The sequence below is a fragment of the Gavialis gangeticus genome, unplaced genomic scaffold, assembly GCF_001723915.1.
Source record: "Gavialis gangeticus isolate Ggan-Ray unplaced genomic scaffold, GavGan_comp1, whole genome shotgun sequence".
Lineage (NCBI taxonomy): Eukaryota > Metazoa > Chordata > Crocodylia > Gavialidae > Gavialis > Gavialis gangeticus.
Genome location: NW_017728992.1, coordinates 19,301,018 through 19,301,341, shown reverse-complemented (window position 1 = coordinate 19,301,341; position 324 = coordinate 19,301,018).

The window sequence follows — 324 nt, the reverse complement described above, 5'->3', positions numbered from 1 at the left end:
CAGTCCAAAGCAGGCTAACACACCCAGAACATCTTCCGGGTGATAGCTGCCCAGATGGCTAGGGGCTCACATGGCAGTAGTGCTGCACAAAGGTCAACCCTGGAACTGCAGTCCACTGGCAGCTGACCCTGAAAGGCAGATGCCTGTACTGGCTCTGCAGTCCCCATCCGAGTCTGGTAGGTGCACAGCAAGTCACAGCCAGGTAGTAGCCCCCACTGCCAGACTGCTGCAGTGGGTAGAGGGTGCAGGGAACTCTAAGGGCTGCTTCAGCAGTCCAGCTGGCACAAGGTGTAGTGTCCCCAGGTACCAATTGGCTGGGCCCCA